Genomic DNA, 20,178 nt, shown 5'->3' on the forward strand with positions numbered 1-20,178 from the left:
TTATTCCTGGTAAGCACTAAGATAGTAATTGGTAATAGCCTATCTTGTGAAATATTTTTGTTTACATCTTAATTACCCTGTTAATTTTGCTAATATTTTGCATCCATTCTATCTGACGTAATGACCAAAGGATTGTGTGACACACACCAAGGTTTCAAACCATTTCGTTATATGTCTTAAGAAGGATTAATAGAAATTAACTTCTCGAGTGATTCGCACAGTTATTTCTCTTGTTAGTCACCAACTTTAGATTATGGTCATTACCAATTACCTATATGTTGTGGATACCACCTGGCTATTACCATGCTGTGATATGGTACCTTCTATGCATTACGTATATGCAACACCATACCAATTACCTTTCTGCATCCCCATACTAGTAACTTTGCGCCTTGTTTACATTTGTTTGTAATCGTGTAGAATTGAAGTTGTTTCTTCGGTGACTACCAAGCACACGTTATGTAATTACCAACCTATTTCGACTAGGTCCAAGCACTAATCAATACGCATCTTTTAGTCCTGGTAAGATGTAATCCCCCGTAAATTTATAAATTTTATTAAATATATTTTAACGTATATTATTTATATTTAAATATAATTTATGAATTTTAGTAATAAATATATAATTAACGTATATTTATTTTATTTACGTTTTAAATATTTTAACGATTTATGAAATTAAAAGTAATTTTAGAATTTTACGTTGAAAAGAATTCGAATTACGAAAACGCGTTTGATTGAATTTGGATAAACAATCCTAACTATTTTTGGATTCAAACAACATCAATTCCAATCCTAGCCCAAGTTTACAAGGCCCAATAGAGAAACCCAAACAAAATTACCCAACCCCTTTCCTCTCCTTCAATTTTACGTAAAAACAAAATAAACAAATCAAAACCTCTGCTCCAAGTTCACGTGAAAGAAATCAAACCAACTCAAACCCTTCTCCCTCACGCTGCTGTCCACGCCGCCGCCACCACCGCCGGCGCTCCTCCGCCGGCGCTCCTCCGCCGTCGCTGCTGCACGGTAACACTCCTCCTTTCCTTCGTCTTCTTCTTTTGTCTTTCGTTGTTTTCGTGCCCTTCTCTTCACTCGAGTACTTCGTTTTCCTCACAGCAACCACATCAGCCACCGAGCTCGACTGCCGGCGACCAAGACCACCGGTCTTCCTCCATCGGTAACGCTCTCCGCACCTTCGTCCTTCTTCCTCTCATTCGTTTTTCCTTTTCTTTTTCTCATTCGTTTTTCTTCCTTCTTACGTTATTTCATTTCTTGCCTCCTCCTCTTTCGATTTTTGCACAACCGCCGCCTAGTCGTGCAACCACTCCTCCGCTGCCGCCGAGCAGTTCTTCCGCTGCCGGCCGCACCTCACACCGCCTGCCACCTTCGTCATCCCTTGTTGGTTAATTCTTGAAAACCTAAAGCTAATCTAATTTTAATTATATGTTATTAAGTTAATCTATGTTGGATTGAATTAAATTTATGACTTTTATGACTTATTTATGAATTTCAAATTGTAATGTTGCATAATTAAATTATTGATTTTCAGATTTCACAAATTGACTGAAACGAGATTTTTGAATTAGTTAAAGCGGGAATTTTAAGTCTTTAATGGTTGGAAATCATGGTGGGATGATTAGGGATTTTGGAATTGATTGTTTCAACGTTCTAAGAGCGTTAATTGGTCTTAGTGAAGTTTTTTAAATGAATTTATATTGCTGAAAATTTAAAGTACGATGTTTGCAAAAAGTTTTCAACAAATTTCAATCACTAATTCAAAAATTATGATGCTAGGAAATCAAAGGTTTAAGTTTTGATATTGGGGAATGTTCTAAATATGTTTAGGATGCATTTAGAATGCTTTATTATGGTTGCCAATGATTGGAAATTGATTGGGATTATTTGTTGGTTGTTTTAGGCGGAGAATTCTCTTTAGGCGACTTTTGAAAGTGTTAAAGTGGCCTATCAGTTTGTTTACACAAGGTACGTACATACCTGTGTGCTCGGAATGTGTGCTAATTGTTGAAACCATGTTGAATTTGTTGTTGAACTTGGCTATGTTGATATTATTGTTGAACTTGGTGATGTTGATATTATCGACGAACCTAGTCAGGTTGAAATTGCATGTTTAATACTGTTGGATGGACGTATTGAACCTATATTGCATTAAGAGAATTATAACATGTTAGTATGGATGATTGATGCAAACATGTTTGATTGGGAACACTAGATTACTTTGTATATGTTGATTCAGATCAGTTGATTGTTGTTCCCTTTTTAGCTTTTCACTACTTTATGAGGGCCGAGGACCTTGTTTAGTAAGTTGAAACTTTATACCCATATACAGGGTTGATCATGGTTAAAGGAAAGGTTGGGTAAATTGGAATGAGTCTTGATTGATGCCTTTATGATCACGTACTTAATTCTAAGATAAAAACAGTTGTGAACGAATGTGGATTGTATGCCTTATGTGATTGTTGAGTCATAACAGAGTCTCAATTTGTAAATCATGTAAAGTGAAACTGGGTAGCAATAGCTTTAGACTGTGCACGTCTAAAGTGACGGACAAACAGGAGTTGGGGTTCATGGTGGTAGCCCATGGCCTTTTCTGGGACCGGATTGATCACCGTGTCCTATTTTTATTCAAATGTTCCTCGATATCTTAGGTCAGTGAGGTTACGGAGTCGCGCCCGTACCTCGTCTTCCTTAGTGAAGACTGTTGGACGGACAACTCGGTCCATTGTCTATTTCAACTAAAATAATATTAATGTTATGAAAGTCTAGTCCAGTCTAGTCTAGTCAACTGTGATACGAAAGTGAATGTGTCTTGGTTATTCTTACTTACGTTATTAGTATCATGTTAGGATTATTATTGATTTAGTATGTAGTACTCAGCTTTGCTGATTACGTGCTTTTGCTTGTGCATGTTGATCATGGCTATGCCTTATTGATTATGTGATGACCCAATCTTGGTGAGCAGTCTCTAGGGATCAATAAGCATCGTCCATTACAGGTTTGAAGGTGATGCATCATGGGGTTCGGGATTGAAGAGCGGTGTAGTTATTAAATTGTTTTGTTTTAAGTTTGATGTTGAATTTGTTTGGCCTGTTTTAAAGAGACTCGAACTTTGTTTTAATTAATTACGTTGACTTTGTTTTGTTGGTTGGTTTTAGATTTTATTCCGTAGTTGACTTATTTAAATTATTAAAGTTAGTTATTATGTTTTCCGCTGCAAAATTCTGAATAAGCCGATACGTTTTCACACGGGCGATAATGCCTTGATAATTCTCTACGTTTTATATAAAAAGGTTATTTTAGAAAAGAGGGAACTGTCGGGGTGTTACAAAGTGGTATTTTGGAGCTATAGGTTTTATTGATTTTTCGTGTTTACTTTTTAAATTTTTAGGCGCCTAAACTAGCTAGTTTCCTAAAACGAATTTCCTAGAATTGAGCTTCTACTTATTATATCATTAAAAAAATGCGTACTTTTTTTTGGGGGACCAACTTCATTTTATTTTGTTCGAAAGTATATTAACATTTCTTATTTAAGTTCGGAATTAACTTATTTATTCGAAACTTTTCGTTTATGTGAATTAAGTACGTTTTTCTTTATTTTCGAAATTAAATTAAATATATTCGAAAAAAATAAAATAAAAATCTTATTCCTTAAGTATATTTATTCGTTTAATATTTATTCGTTTAATAAATATTTATTCGTTTATTATTTATTCGTTTAATAAAAATTTCTTATTATTTATTCGTTTAAAAAAAAAATATATATTCGTTTATTATTTATTCGTTTAATAATTTTTTTTTTTTTTAATCGTTCTTGTTTTATTCTTTAAATTCTTCAATGTTTGACCTATTATGATTTATTATGAGAGATGGGTAATATAGGAAAGGGCATATGGGATAGAATTATATGTGCATTAGTAGTTAATTGCTAGCATAAGAATTAATTGCTATGTGCATGTGTTAAATGTTTAACTGTTGCATGTAAATGTGCATAGAAATTGTTTGATTCCACCAAACTTATTGTTTTATTGAATTCTGATTATGCTTTGGTTGGGAAATCGTTAGTAAGATCTTAAGTTGTTTGTTTCATGAATAAAACGCTTCTTTCCAAGTACACCAACATAAGATCCTTTGAGAAGATCGACGAATACTGAGGATCTAGATTTCACTTCACAAATTTCCAAGGAAAGAACAGATAGACAAGATGCCTTAAACATTTGAAGTTGTAATAGTTAGTTTGTTCTTAAATGTTTTGGAGAATAAGTAGCAAAGCTACAACAGTTTAAAGTTAAAGCAATAGGAGTTTAAGTTATTCTTTATTCTTTTCAATGATGTATTAAACCTTTATAGAATTAGCAATAAAAGTTAAAGTATTCGTTTCCAATATGAGAATTCCATAATTCGCCCAACAATAGTTTATGTTTATGTCATAGAACCTTTATTTTATTTTAGGACAAATATAGTGTTATGGTTTAGGAAGTGTTATCAACATTTTTTTTTCTTTCGAGGAGTAAAAGTTAGATTATTGATAATCCAAATGGTCCAGAGTTTATTTTGGGCACGCGAATGGGAATATTATTACTTATTTGTTGTGATTGAATTTCCATTCATTGATTTTCAAATTGTGTGTCTTTGATGGAGATAATTTTTTTTTCATGAATGAGTGACGAGGATTAATCTAATATTGTTGTACTTTCTTGAATAAGTGTTTGTTGAGGTGATTTCTATTATCAAATCAAATATTTCCTCCGTAGGGAATGAACTATAAGTCAGGTACCGAACCTAAGGTAGAGTCATAAATTTCAGGCCGCGTACTAGAATGGAAAACAACCACAGTGAGTTAGTTGCTGCTTTTCGCAAAAACTGACACAGGAAAGAACTGAGTGTCCTGATTCTGCTAGGGACATGTTTGAAAGGTTAGTCAAAGTTAAGTCACCATACTTCAAGGGGGAAACTGATTTTACTTTTTAGAGAAATAGGTTAGAGAGTTTGAGAAATTGTTTGAGGCGGTGAACTGTCCTTAGAATATGAGAGTGTGTCAAGTTGTCATGTACTTGAAAGATGAAGCTGATTTATGGTGGAGAGAGAATAGAGTTAGGCTTAGCAAGGTTTGACTGAGGAGATCCAATTAGGATTAGGTGGGAAACCTTTACATCTTTGGATATTGTGTATGGGAAAGCTGTTCATATTTATGGTTTGCAGTGTAGAAGGGACAAGAAAAATATTGTTCTTGGGGAGAAAAGAAAAGAGTTTAATGCTGGGGAAAACCAAGGGAATTTCAAGAGGAATATGAATGAAAATGGGAATGGGAATGGATATGAAAACTTTCAAGGAAGGAACAAACAGGGGCACAACAATAGGAACCAATATGAGAGAGTGTATCACTGTAAGATGTGCAATAACAACCATCCTGGTAGGAATTGTAAGGGAGAATTAATGAACTGTAACTATTGTCAGAAAAAGGGGCATAGGAAGTATGAGTGCTTTACTAAGCAGAAAAAAGGAACAAAATGGTAATGAGAGTGGTAACCAGGTGAAGTCGGGATTTAACCAGTCAAGAAACTAGAGTTCGAAGCCTATAGGGTCGCAAAACAGCCAAGGAAACCTCCATAAGTCTGCTAATTAGAATAACAACCATAACAAGTCCCCGGGTAAACTGTCTGTGATAAGTCGAAATGAAGCTGAACAACCTGTTGACTTAGTTTATGTTACTTTTTCTATTTACTCCGTGCTAGTTAAAACATTATTTGATTCGGGAGCAACTTATTCTTTTGTTTTGTCATCTGTTATTAAGAGTCTGAAGTTAGTAGATTTTGAATGATTGATTTACCTGTTATTATGTCTACTGGTGTAACCATAAGGTGTACCAAGTTGTTTAAGAATTCGCCTTTGAAGATAAAAGATTGCGTCTTCTTTCTGATTTGATAGAGTTTAATCTGGGAAACCTAGATGTAATTCTGAGGATGGATTGACTAAGTTTGTTCAAGGCCAAGTTAGAGTGTGTAATTCAGAAACTAAGTATAAGGAACCCTATTGGAAATTTGACCTCATATAGACGTTTTGAGAAATCCAAGAACCTTGGGGTTATTTCTGCAATGCAAGTGAGGAAATTGATGATAAGGAGTGTGAATTATTTTTCTGTAGGGTGCTAGATGTGAGTAAAGAAGTTGGAGTGAAGATCGAGGATGTTCCCATGGTGAATGAATTCTTTGATGTGTTTCCGAGTGAAATTGCGAGTACGTCACCAACTAGAGCCCTTGAGTTCACAATGGAGTTGAATCCCTGACCGACACCTATATCCAGAGCACTTGATAGAATGGCAACTCCTAAAATGAGTGAATTGAAGACATAGTTTCAAGAATGGTTCGATGAGGGGTATATTAGGCCTAATGCATCACCACGGGGAGCTCTGGTGTTGTTTATTAAGAAGAAAGACGAGAATGTGAGATTGGGTATTGATTTTAGGGAGCTAAGCAATGTAACCATCAAGAACAAGTATCCTTTGCCTAGGATAGATGACATATTGGATCAATTGAATTGGGCGAGTGTGTTCTCGAAGACTGATTTGCGTTTGAAGTACCACCAATTGAGAATAGCTGATAAGGGCCTAAGACCTCATTAGGATTCGTCATTGTCATTAAAGGTTTATAGTAACGTCTTTTGGGTTAACCAATGCACATGCATTACTTATGGATTTGATGAATGAGATTTTCTACGAATTCCGAATTAAGTTCGTTATTGTGTTATTGATGATATCCTGATTTATTCAAGGAATGAGAAAGAGCATGACAAACACTTGAGGATTATTTGGAGACGCTTAGAAAGAACTTATTTTTATGTGAATGAAGTATACGAATCTTGAAGTCATGTGTGAATAAGTGACATCGACGGAAAAGTGAGGGACTAAATTGATTGGAAACTATGTTACGTGAGGGAATAAATTTAAGAGAAATTCGAGTGGTCCAGGATCGTTAGAAATCATTTGGCGTCTTGAAAAGATGAAAAGAAATATATGAATTGGTGAAAGAGCTAGGAGTTGTGCCCAAAAGTTATACATCCATGAAAGGAATAATGAGGTTGGTAAAAAGGAAAAGTTGACCAGAAAGAGTCTCTGTAGATCCGGCTAAGATTCAAGATGTGAGTGAGTGACCTATTCCAAGAACGTGTCCGATATCTAAAGTTTTCTAGGCCTAGATGATCATTATAGGAGGTTGTGAAAGACTTTTCGAAGAGAGCAAAACCATTGACCAACTTGTTGAAAGAGGAATCGAAATTCGAGTGGAGTAAGAAATGTAAAAAGTTTTCTAGATTTTAAAAGAGCGTTTGACCTCCGCACCTGTTGTCGTGTCAATTGAAACCCTATGAGGCTAAAGTCTTATCAAAGGAATTTGTTCACGTCGTTGCACAAGGCATTACACATTGCAAAACTCCCTCAACTGTGCGAGTATATCAAACAATTGCTTGCCCAGTATGATACAGTGGAACAACGGGTAATTGAACTGAATCTAGATATTGAACCTATTAAGATCACTCTATTTGGTTGTTAAATTGATTTGTACGTTGGGTTCCACATTTTTATGATCGAGTGTGGTTGTTTCTATTAGTGTTTTTAATTATTAAAAGTACGTACTTGTGTAGTTGTGTTTGTGATGATTATCGTATTTGTAAATGACTATCTATGTAAATATGTAAATGTATTTGGTTAGAATGAGTATATATGTGGTTAAGTTATTACAATGACCAGTGTTTACCAGAAACGAAGTGGTTTTTATCAAAGCTATGAACTCCGCCAAATCAAATAACTAGTAACTTTGCGCCTTGTTTACATTTGTTTGTAATCGTGTAGAATTAAAGTTGTTTCTTCGGTGACTACCAAGCACACTCTATGTAATTACCAACCTATTTTGAATAGGTCCAAGCACTAATCAATACGCATCTTTTATTCCTGGTAAGCACTAAGATAGTAATTGGTAATAGCCTATCTTGTGAAATATTTTTGTTTACATCTTAATTACCCTGTTAATTTTGCTAATATTTTGCATCCATTCTATCTGACGTAATTACCAAAGGATTGTGTGACACACACCAAGGTTTCAAACCATTTCGTTATATGTCTTAAGAAGGATTAATAGAAATTAACTTCTCGAGTGATTCGCACAGTTATTTCTCTTGTTAGTCACCAACTTTAGATTATGGTCATTACCAATTACCTATATGTTGTGGATACCACCTGGCTATTACCATGCTGTGATATGGTACCTTCTATGCATTACGTATATGCAACACCATACCAATTACCTTTCTGCATCCCCATACTAGTAACTTTGCGCCTTGTTTACATTTGTTTGTAATCGTGTAGAATTGAAGTTGTTTCTTCGGTGACTACCAAGCACACGTTATGTAATTACCAACCTATTTCGACTAGGTCCAAGCACTAATCAATACGCATCTTTTAGTCCTGGTAAGATGTAATCCCCCGTAAATTTATAAATTTTATTAAATATATTTTAACGTATATTATTTATATTTAAATAGAATTTATGAATTTTAGTAATAAATATATAATTAACGTATATTTATTTTATTTACGTTTTAAATATTTTAACGATTTATGAAATTAAAAGTAATTTTAGAATTTTACGTTGAAAAGAATTCGAATTACGAAAACGCGTTTGATTGAATTTGGATAAACAATCCTAACTATTTTTGGATTCAAACAACATCAATTCCAATCCTAGCCCAAGTTTACAAGGCCCAATAGAGAAACCCAAACAAAATTACCCAACCCCTTTCCTCTCCTTCAATTTTACGTAAAAACAAAATAAACAAATCAAAACCTCTGCTCCAAGTTCACGTGAAAGAAATCAAACCAACTCAAACCCTTCTCCCTCACGCTGCTGTCCACGCCGCCGCCACCACCGCCGGCGCTCCTCCGCCGTCGCTGCTGCACGGTAACACTCCTCCTTTCCTTCGTCTTCTTCTTTTGTCTTTCGTTGTTTTCGTGCCCTTCTCTTCACTCGAGTACTTCGTTTTCCTCACAGCAACCACATCAGCCACCGAGCTCGACTGCCGGCGACCAAGACCACCGGTCTTCCTCCATCGGTAACGCTCTCCGCACCTTCGTCCTTCTTCCTCTCATTCGTTTTTCCTTTTCTTTTTCTCATTCGTTTTTCTTCCTTCTTAAGTTATTTCATTTCTTGCCTCCTCCTCTTTCGATTTTTGCACAACCGCCGCCTAGTCGTGCAACCACTCCTCCGCTGCCGCCGAGCAGTTCTTCCGCTGCCGGCCGCACCTCACACCGCCTGCCACCTTCGTCATCCCTTGTTGGTTAATTCTTGAAAACCTAAAGCTAATCTAATTTTAATTATATGTTATTAAGTTAATCTATGTTGGATTGAATTAAATTTATGACTTTTATGACTTATTTATGAATTTCAAATTGTAATGTTGCATAATTAAATTATTGATTTTCAGATTTCACAAATTGACTGAAACGAGATTTTTGAATTAGTTAAAGCGGGAATTTTAAGTCTTTAATGGTTGGAAATCATGGTGGGATGATTAGGGATTTTGGAATTGATTGTTTCAACGTTCTAAGAACGTTAATTGGTCTTAGTGAAGTTTTTTAAATGAATTTATATTGCTGAAAATTTAAAGTACGATGTTTGCAAAAAGTTTTCAACGAATTTCAATCACTAATTCAAAAATTATGATGCTAGGAAATCAAAGGTTTAAGTTTTGATATTGGGGAATGTTCTAAATATGTTTAGGATGCATTTAGAATGCTTTATTATGGTTGCCAATGATTGGAAATTGATTGGGATTATTTGTTGGTTGTTTTAGGCGGAGAATTCTCTTTAGGCAACTTTTGAAAGTGTTAAAGTGGCCTATCAGTTTGTTTACACAAGGTACGTACATACCTGTGTGCTCGGAATGTGTGCTAATTGTTGAAACCATGTTGAATTTGTTGTTGAACTTGGCTATGTTGATATTATTGTTGAACTTGGTGATGTTGATATTATCGACGAACCTAGTCAGGTTGAAATTGCATGTTTAATACTGTTGGATGGACGTATTGAACCTATATTGCATTAAGAGAATTATAACATGTTAGTATGGATGATTGATGCAAACATGTTTGATTGGGAACACTAGATTACTTTGTATATGTTGATTCAGATCAGTTGATTGTTGTTCCCTTTTTAGCTTTTCACTACTTTATGAGGGCCGAGGACCTTGTTTAGTAAGTTGAAACTTTATACCCATATACAGGGTTGATCATGGTTAAAGGAAAGGTTGGGTAAATTGGAATGAGTCTTGATTGATGCCTTTATGATCACGTACTTAATTCTAAGATAAAAACAGTTGTGAACGAATGTGGATTGTATGCCTTATGTGATTGTTGAGTCATAACATAGTCTCAATTTGTAAATCATGTAAAGTGAAACTGGGTAGCAATAGCTTTAGACTGTGCACGTCTAAAGTGACGGACAAACAGGAGTTGGGGTTCATGGTGGTAGCCCATGGCCTTTTCTGGGACCGGATTGATCACCGTGTCCTATTTTTATTCAAATGTTCCTCGATATCTTAGGTCAGTGAGGTTACGGAGTCGCGCCCGTACCTCGTCTTCCTTAGTGAAGACTGTTGGACGGACAACTCGGTCCATTGTCTATTTCAACTAAAATAATATTAATGTTATGAAAGTCTAGTCCAGTCTAGTCTAGTCAACTGTGATACGAAAGTGAATGTGTCTTGGTTATTCTTACTTACGTTATTAGTATCATGTTAGGATTATTATTGATTTAGTATGTAGTACTCAGCTTTGCTGATTACGTGCTTTTGCTTGTGCATGTTGATCATGGCTATGCCTTATTGATCATGTGATTGAAGGAAATAATGCCCTTGGTCCAAGTATGCATTCTATGTTAAGTCTAATAAATGCGGTTCAGTATTAATTAACAAGTTAATAAATCAGTGAGATCAAGTGAGCTGAATGCCTAGCTAGAGGCCGCTTCAGTTCAAGTGGAATTAATGATATTAATCCACAGCTTACTCTTGACTGAACCCGTAGGGTCACACAAATAGTACGTAAACGGATCAAGTATTTAATGGCATTAAATACTCCATCTATGAATATTCGGAACCAACGGATCTTGGTTTCAGTGGGAGCTAAGATCGTCACAGGCAAGAAATGAATACTCCGGAAACGATGATATTGCCGGAAACGGAAATATGGATCGTATCGGAAATATAAATATTATCCAAGTCGTAGATGTTGCCGGAAACGGAAACATGGTACGTATCGGAAAATATTATCGGAAATGGAAATATTGCCAGAATCGGAAATATTGCCGGAAACGGAAATATTGTCAGAATCGGAAATATTACCGGAATCGGAAAATAATTCCGGAAACGGAAATATTAAATATTTGTTCGAAACGGAAATTAATTCCGGAATCGGAAATATTAAATATTGTTCGTATCGGAAATGAATTCCGGAATCGGAAAATTTAATCGGAAGCGCATCGTACGAATAAGCATCGGACGAGGCCTGCCGGACGAGGCCCAGCACGAAGCCAGGCCATCGCCCAGCAAGCCAAGCGCGCCGCACAAACAGCCACGCCAGGCCCAGCGCAAGGCCAGGCCCAGCAGGCTGCGCAGCGCGCAGCGCGCGCGGGCGCTGCGTGGGCTGCTGCTCGCGCGCACGCATGGGGGCCCATCGTGGCTGCCGTGCGTGTGTGTGCAAGTGTTTGTGTTCGTGCACGTTTCCTAAAACATGCAGAGTTCGGTTAATGATTAAATTCCTAATTCTATTTGATAAATTAATTGAATTAGAGTTCTTGTAGGATTCTAGGTTTAATTAATTTGTATCTGAATAGGATTTCGATTCCCTTTCCATACCCCTATAAATATGAGGCTAGGGCTCACAATTTATAACAAGTTTCAAAGTATTCAAAGTGAGTTTTGAGAGAAAAATTCAGTCACACATTTGCCTATAAAGTGCCGAAAATAATAGTACCTTAAGGGCGATTCTAGTTGGTCAATCTTAAGGCGGATCCGGACGTGCTGTGGACTATCTACGGAGGGACGACACTTGGAGTCCTAAAGACTTGTTCTTGTTCGGTTCGGGCGCAGCTAGGGAAGGCACGCAACAAAGAGTATGCATCTAAATTATGCTAAATGATTATGTGTAAATAATATGTAATCCTGGGTTAATGGTTGTTTCCGCATGATTTATGTAATATCATATGTATCATAACCTAACAGTGGTATCACGAGCCCCTTATTATTTTCATAATCTAAATTGCATGAACATGGTTAAATATTACAACTTTGCAAGAATTAAAAGGGGTGATTAATTTTCGTAATTGTTAATTAATTGCAAATTGCGTTTATTTAATTATACGTACGCAGTTTTTCGGCAGTTTCTTCGTTACTCATCCGAATTGGGTCATTTTTGTGTCAATTCCGCATGTAAAAGGCATTCTAAAATTTTGACAAAAAGAGTATTTTTCTGCCGAACCCAGAATTCTCAAATTCGAAGCCTAACTATGACTTTTCGAAGGTTTTAGTTTTTCGAATGCAAAATTTCGTAAATTTAAGATGTTAAATTAAATATTTGCGATTCTTGTTGATAAATCTTGAATTTTTGATTGACCTACTGCATATGTTTAACAAGTTTGAATGCCTAGTCTTGTTAATTATGCAATCTAATTTGTAATTATGATTAATTTGTTGAAAATTAGAATAATTTAGAATTAATTTGATTTTCATAATTAATTGTAATTTAATTAGAAACCTATGATTAAAAACCACCATAAAAATTGTAAATTTATGATAAATTTTAAATTTTTATGACCTAGACTTGAATCCATAACAATCGGAAATCAATTGGATAATAAATTTTCGATTTTTCGCCCTAAAATTATGAAATTAATAATATTTATTAATTTGTCATTAATTTTATAAATTTTAAATTTTTTATGCGATTCGTTCATATAACTTGCACGCACAAAGCAATGGACGCTTCGTGTTACCCTTAAGGGGTGTTGTATAATGCGGGCATGCGACGACGAGCAAGGGAGCTCGTCGCCCGTGCGGCACGAATGCAATGAGCAAGGGCGTAGTGCACGAGCACAAGGCAGCAGCCCTGCCTTGTGTCGTGTGCCACGAGCAATGGACGAATGGCCATGGGCGAAGGGCGAGCCAAGGCAGTCGCGTGTGGGCAGCAAGCGAGCTGCGCCACAACGCGCGCTGCCTCGCACAAAAGCGCGCAGCCTCGCGCGCAGCGAGCGCAAGCTCGCGTGCCACGAGCGCTGCGCCCAGCATTGCTCGCGCGCACAGCGAGCAATGTCGCCCGCCCAGCGAGCGATGTCGCGCGCCCAGCGAGCGATGTCGCGCGCCCAGCGAGCGATGGCTCGCGCGCCCAGTGAGCGATGTCGCCCGCCCAGCGAGCGATGTCGCGCGCCCAGCGAGCGATGTCGCGCGCCCAGCGAGCGTTGTCGCGCGCCCAGCGAGCGATGTCGCGCGCCCAGCGAGCGATGTCGCGCGCGCACTGCGAGCGATAGCTCGCGTGCGATGAGCGCTGGCGCGCGCAGCGAGCACCAATGCGTGCGGAGGCTTGCGATGGGGATGCAGCAGCTATGCGACGAGCGCATGGGCTGCGCGCACATGGCCAGCAATGGCTGTGTGCGTGCGGCCCATGGGCGTGCAACGCGTAGGGTGTTTGCGTTACGATTAAAGATCGTTTTGAATGTTTAATTTGAAAATTCCAGTTCACGTAATTTTAATTAATTTTAAAATTAATAATTTAAATTATTTTCTTGGATTTTAATTTTGAATATTGTAATTATAATAAATTTTATTTATTCTAATTATTTTACTAAAATTAAAATCATGAATTAATTTAAATACGACTGAAATTAAATTAAATTTTTTGGATTCAATTATAAGTTTATATGAGCTTTAAATTTTAATTAAATTTGTATGTTTCCGGTTAGACTAGAAATACATTTTTATGTTTAAAATTAGTAAAGCATATGAATTTATTGGTTTAAGTGGGAGCGTATTTTAGTCATAAACTCTTGATTAGGTCTACAAATCCTTAAGGTTAAAACAACTTGATTAGAATTAATAAGGACTGAATAATTGGTAGATTATTGGTGCCCTTGATTAATTGCTGCAAATGTTTACGTGATGCATAATGTGTTTTACTAACCAGCTATGTGGGCCATTCATGATAATGAATGGGTGAATGGTATATATTGTATATGTACTGTTTTGCAGGTTATGAAGTGACTAGTATGGCCTAAATAGGATAGAAAATATGGTCTGCGTACCATTAATTTGAATGTAATTGGTCTAAAGTACCAAAGTTATTTTTCAATTCAAATATGGTCTGCGAACCATCAAATAGTTGTAATTAGTTATAGCTTATCCTATTTGAAGAAAATGGTGCCTCCCACGGAGATTTTCAAGACGGACTTTGAAGTCAAAGCTTCAAGATGAAGTCGGGCCATACTAGATCACAAATATCTTATGCATGTTTTAAGTTATTTATTGTTTTAAATATGTCTTAAAATGCATGAGATCAAAAGCTTGATTATGTTGCATGATTAAGGATTTTAGTTCACTTAAAATCTAACCAACATAGTAAGAGCCTTAAGTTCCAAACTTAAAAATTGAGTTAAAAGGTGCCATGCCAAAATATACACTTGCTTGGATATCCTTTACATCAATCTAGTAATAGTTTTCGCTCAGCGAGGTGTTACTTATTGGTCCTAAAGGGGCAAGGTACACAAATAATTGTGAGTACATGTTAGTTTTGGTAAAACTCAACGATATAAGTAAGGAGTCCTTTTATGTCGTGGCAAAATCGATAGGTTTACCTAATAAGTTCTTAGACGTACCTATCAACCAAGAGTAGTTTCTAGACTATTAGCAAAAGGCTTTTTGCTTACCTAAAATGTTTTAGGATTAAGTCGACAAACTGTGCTTAGTTCTTCAATGATTTAGGGTCTTGGAATCATTTTATTCACACCTGCCGGAACACATAATTCGAATAAAATGCTAATAACTTGTTTGAATTGCATGGTTGCTTTAATTTCAAGTTATTATTCATGATAAATGTTTAGACTTTGCATGCTTCAATGTATGTTTTAATTATTGTTTATAATTAAATATCTTGCACTGCAATAAATCCTTTTAGAAAGGTAACAGTAAATTTCCTCGATTGGTAGTGAATCCAAGAACGATTCACGGAAAAGAGAGAAAGTGAGCAATTTAAAATGTACGTTTCTTATAGCGACTTTTATGGTTGTTTTCGAATATCAAAATCGAATGGCAAACCAATTGGTGCTTGTGAATTCAAAATACACTGTAGTTTTGAGATCATAAAGCATTGAGTTTAATACGCTCAGCTTTACCAATGGTTAACAACCTAATATCTTTGTCCATTTAATTCTCGAATGAGTCTAGTCCCTAGACATTCGAATAGATCGATGCTTAGAGAACTTTAGAAGCTTCTGGTAAGATCATCTAGTTGAAACAAAATATTCAACATAAATGGTAAAGAACCTTGTTGGTGACATTGGACATGTCTAACAAAGTATAAAAGTCAACACTAAAGAATTCAATTCTTAAGACTATAAGAAAGGGTACAAGAAATAGGAAAACGAGGAACAATGAAAGGAATTTACGATTCCGTTTCTACCTATAAGTTTATGTTTAAAGAGAAGTGACCTAGCAATCAAACTTCCTTGGTATCATATACCGCTTGAGGTTCTTACTTTGGTAATAACTCAAACAATGGAAGCTAGGATACACTAATGACCTACAAGTGGGAAATGAAGCATGGCAATGCTACATTAATTGTAGGGTCATCTAAGTTTGTTTTAAGTCCTTTCAAAGGCTGGAACTTAATGGCTATTTTGTTCCATAATCAGCATACCTAAATTTCTGCTTCAAACACAGAAAGACTCACATTCAAAGAAAAACAAAAACAACGTTTGTTTGTTTATTTGAATGAAATGGTCAATTACAGGTTGAGTCAATATGCTTGATTAAAACAAACAACTCTTTAAAGAACTTTACTAGGTTCAAATCAACCCCTTGATTTGAGTTCCACAAATCTTTGGCATTGTTGCTTAGACCATATCAACAAGTTAACATTCATAAGCTCTATTTTGATGGACTTCTGAAAGTTGATTGATTTCTAGATCATTTTAAGACAACTAGTCTTACTTGTTGAAAGTAACAAAAGATATGAACTATTGTTAGAACGCCTAGACAATGGAGTTCAAAGCTAAAGAAAGATTTTATGACTTTATTATTTCACATGGATTTGAGTGAATATAGGTTTATTTACTCAAATGTGATATAAGTTGAATCTGTTTGTCTAGTTCAAAGATTCAGAAGTATAAAATCCACTTGGTAAGAAATCATAAAGATCTAGGTTAGATCATGTTAATGATTACTTGAGACCAAATATGATCATCAATGATTGTGTGTTGTAATTTCACAATCTAGCTCCATAAGATATGGCATATCTTAGTTGGAATAATCGAAGTCAATTAGTACTTGATTCGATCAATGATGGATCATAAAGACTTTTCCTATAATTTCTAAAACAAAATGCTCAACTACCACCAAACTAAACCAAATTCGTCAAAACTATTGAAAAGTAATTTCAGAATAACTTTTCATAAAATATATCTAGAGAGTTGCAAAACTCAGTGGGAGCTTAGTGTTTGTCATTTCGACAAACTAAGGCCCAAGTATAGATATATGTTTCATTGTGATTTATTCAAATGAGGCACAAGGGTATTGTTTCTACCACGAATTTTGAGAACATAATGTTTGTTTGCTCGAAATAATGTCCTTTTGGGATTCGTTTCCAAAATGACAAGTGGGAGAAAATAGACCTCGAAAGTCTTCGAGGCGAACAACAAACATAAACGGACATTCCGGAGGCTTTTCGAAGTGCTTCAGAAAATCCGAACTTATTCTTTAAGGACTTTAGAAGTGGCTTTAAAGAATAGACATCTCTTAGAAGACTTTACAAGTGCTTCAAGGAGAACAGAATATTCAAAGGACTTTCAAGTGGCTATTGATATTCTATTGTTTGATGTTCTATACCCTAGTAGGCATAGAGTTCAAGTCACTGGAACTATGAGATTCTTCTATTAGATAGTGAAGAAACATGGAGTTCAGGTCACTGAAACTATGCAATTCTTCTATTAGATAGTGAAGAAACCTACAACTTGCAGTCAAACTATTATCATGTAGATTAATGAGTTTGTGACTTGTAAGAAAGCTATGACGAAACCCAGATTCCCTAAAATGGTTAGAGGCCATATATAGACTCAAATGTTTTAAATGGTTAAAGGCCATAAAACATACTTAATGTTTTGATGACAAAATTGAAATTTTGTTGATTTGCAAGAATAGGTTCACACCTATTGGTTGCAAGTTTGTTTTAAGGATAAAAACCATCAAACATAAAATTGTGTTCACACACAAAGCGTGATTAGTTGCTAAAGGTTACAAGCAAATTCATGGTGTGAATTGTGTTGAAACCTCATGCATAATCGTAATGCTCAAGTCTATAATTCAAGCAATGACTGCATATTGGTACATATGGCAATTGGATGACAAAACTTATTCAAATGTTGGAAGAAACTATGTACATGGTATGTCATAGAATTTGTGGATCCAAATAAATGCTTGAAAAGGAATGCTAGCTTATGAAATCTAAGTACAGATTTAAGCAAGCAATTGGGAATTAGAATTATATTTTAGTGAAGCTAATAAGTATTTTAGTTTCATAAAATGTACATGATTCTTATAGATATATAAGAAGTTTAGTGGGAGTACATAAAACTTAATTGGTCCTATGTGTATCACACACATATCTCTCTATTGTGAAATAACATTCAAATGCTAATAAGTTAGGTTTGAAATTATTTATCAATGATGGACCAAGGCGAAACTTAGTACATACTGGGTATTAAGATCTATTTACAAAGATCTTATGATATTGTTTTGGATTAAGTAATGGCATTTACTAAATCAAACACGAAAGTCTCCATTAGAGATATTCGACCCATGTGAATAAATCTAAGTAAAGGATGTTTGAACTATGTATAAGCATTTACTAAGTTAAACATCAAAGAGTCTAAATGAGATTCTTAACCTATATTATATGTCAAAGAATTTAGCTGAATTTAGTATCTACTGAAACTAGATAAGCTAAAGTTACATGAATAGAATTCAATTGGGAAATATTCTGCAAAAGAATTTATCATGTATGATATAATATGAGGATCGCCAAAAACGTATCGTATGACTTTAGGCATGACGAACATATACCAATCTCTATTGATCTAAGTAAAGATCAACTAGATTGAGATCAAGAATACTTATGGTACTTGAAAAGGTACATAGGAATAGTTCTTGATTCAAGGAAATAAAGATATGCTAAATATTGATGCTACACGCATAAACACTGGCAAAGGATCAAGCAAGACCCTTTGGAGTTAACCATTGACAAGGACGAGCTAAAGAGCATCGTGTTTCGAAATGGCAACATGGGTTGGAGACCATGAGTTGTTGCGTGGGAAATTAAAATAATAATTTCTATGTTCTAAGATATAGTTGGAGAATCTTCCACATATCTATGAACTGCCTGGATAGGTAAATCCAAACAAAGCATCACTAGCAACCTATACAGTTGAAGTAAAAGTAATTATTGCCTAAGAAGCAATAAAACAGGGTTGTTTAAAGTTCTTCACTGAACTTGGGTAGATCACCTATCTGCTGGCTTGATGGTTCTTCATTGAAAAATGCGTAGAACCACTCTTGAAGCAAGAAAAACGTCTGCTAACTTGATGGTTCTTCATTGCAAAATGAGTAAAACCACCATCGAAGTAAGAAAGACTAGATCACATAATAAACAAACTCGAAAAGATCTTATCATCATATCTCGAAGAACATTCGATGAAAGGGATATTAAGATTGGCAAAGCATGATAACTAAACCTATGCAACAAGTGAGAAGCAACACTCACGTTGTAGCACTGGAAATCAAGCATAGCTTTGAATTCCATGAATTGTTTTAGAAGATGGGTTTGAGGCCCATGGTTATAAAACATTGGGGTTGAACATTTATCATATATGAAATGTATTTTCATATTCCATTTAATCTTGGTTTAGTATTAAATGATGAGTCCCTTCAAATTTGACGATATATTCAAGATAGACTGTCAGGACCAGTCCTGTGACTAAGAAATGTCTATCAAGTGAACTTGAATGTCAAAGGTTGAAAATGGTCCCTAGTCGGAGTTTTCTATAAAATTGGACGCATAGAAAACGTTAGACGATTAGAATGCAAGATGACTAGTAGTTCTGTTTCTTGAACTATGTGGACATGGCAATGTCATAATCATTTGCATAGATACTTACTTTGGGAAGACTAGTATCGGACAAGACCTATGAAACTTTACTGTAAGAGATGAAAATCTGTCATAAGTAAATTTCATTAAATTATTAGACACTAAATCCTCAATACCTGAGTGATTTGAGATTACTTGTTTGAGAACTGGTTGCTTTGACGTTGACCAACCGTCGCACCGTAAAAGGAGGCTATAAAGGCAACGCTCAGGTAATCACCTATCAAACGAAGTCTAATCTCAAGATCGCAAGATTGGGATTGTCCTCCCATAAATCGGGATGAGATGCTTAAAAGTTGTACAAGGCCACTCGGAGAGCTAGAAACTGTGAAATGCATGGCCGTGCTCGGATGAATCATAGGCTATGATTATCTGTTTATTTGATCAGTTGAACTCTGAAACCGAGGAACACCTCTGGATGTAATAAGGATGACAACTCTTACCTTATGTTCAAGAGCAAGCATCGAGCGACAAAGGAATTAGGAAATGCACACTTGTCCCTAAGGACAAGTGGGAGACTGAAGGAAATAATGCCCTTGGTCCAAGTATGCATTCTATGTTAAGTCTAATAAATGCGGTTCAGTATTAATTAACAAGTTAATAAATCAGTGAGATCAAGTGAGCTGAATGCCTAGCTAGAGGCCGCTTCAGTTCAAGTGGAATTAATGATATTAATCCACAGCTTACTCTTGACTGAACCCGTAGGGTCACACAAA

At 35.8% G+C, this 20,178-nt stretch overlaps 2 long non-coding RNA genes across 2 annotated transcripts; both read left to right on the forward strand.

Annotated features, from left to right (window-relative positions):
- The first annotated feature begins 997 nt into the window (after positions 1-997).
- On the forward strand, positions 998-1,980 carry LOC130466765 (uncharacterized). Its single transcript, XR_008926918.1, has 3 exons — positions 998-1,026; positions 1,117-1,402; positions 1,919-1,980. It is a non-coding gene; the product is annotated as an uncharacterized lncRNA (long non-coding RNA).
- Positions 1,981-8,844: 6,864 nt separating this feature from the next.
- On the forward strand, positions 8,845-9,923 carry LOC130466766 (uncharacterized). Its single transcript, XR_008926919.1, has 3 exons — positions 8,845-8,966; positions 9,057-9,342; positions 9,859-9,923. It is a non-coding gene; the product is annotated as an uncharacterized lncRNA (long non-coding RNA).
- The last annotated feature ends 10,255 nt before the right edge of the window (positions 9,924-20,178 follow it).

The sequence above is a fragment of the Spinacia oleracea genome, chromosome 2 (assembly GCF_020520425.1).
Source record: "Spinacia oleracea cultivar Varoflay chromosome 2, BTI_SOV_V1, whole genome shotgun sequence".
Classification (NCBI taxonomy): Eukaryota; Viridiplantae; Streptophyta; class Magnoliopsida; order Caryophyllales; family Amaranthaceae; genus Spinacia; species Spinacia oleracea.